Genomic DNA, 247 nt, shown 5'->3' on the forward strand with positions numbered 1-247 from the left:
AACAAAAACGAGGGGTGCAACACGAGGACTTCCCAGGAGGTCACCCATCCTAGTACTACTCTCGCCCAAGCACGCTTAACTGCGGAGTTCTGATGGGATCCGGTGCATTAGTGCTGGTATGATCGCACCCATCAAACTAATTACTTAACATTCATATAATCCTTGAGCGACATACTAGCGTCCTTCCGATCCCAATCCAAACGGAGATCTGATCCAAACCCATGGCTACGCGATGGGCAGGGCGAGA

The 247-nt window shown here is 50.6% G+C and overlaps 1 non-coding gene across 1 annotated transcript; it reads right to left on the reverse strand.

The window, feature by feature from the left end:
* Positions 1 to 11: 11 nt before the first annotated feature.
* LOC118345242 lies at positions 12 to 130 on the reverse strand. Its single transcript, XR_004798827.1, has one exon. It is a non-coding gene; the product is annotated as a 5S ribosomal RNA (ribosomal RNA).
* Between the last annotated feature and the right edge of the window lie 117 nt (positions 131 to 247).

Source organism: Juglans regia, unplaced genomic scaffold, assembly GCF_001411555.2.
Source record: "Juglans regia cultivar Chandler unplaced genomic scaffold, Walnut 2.0 Scaffold_1835, whole genome shotgun sequence".
In the NCBI taxonomy this organism is placed as follows: Eukaryota; Viridiplantae; Streptophyta; class Magnoliopsida; order Fagales; family Juglandaceae; genus Juglans; species Juglans regia.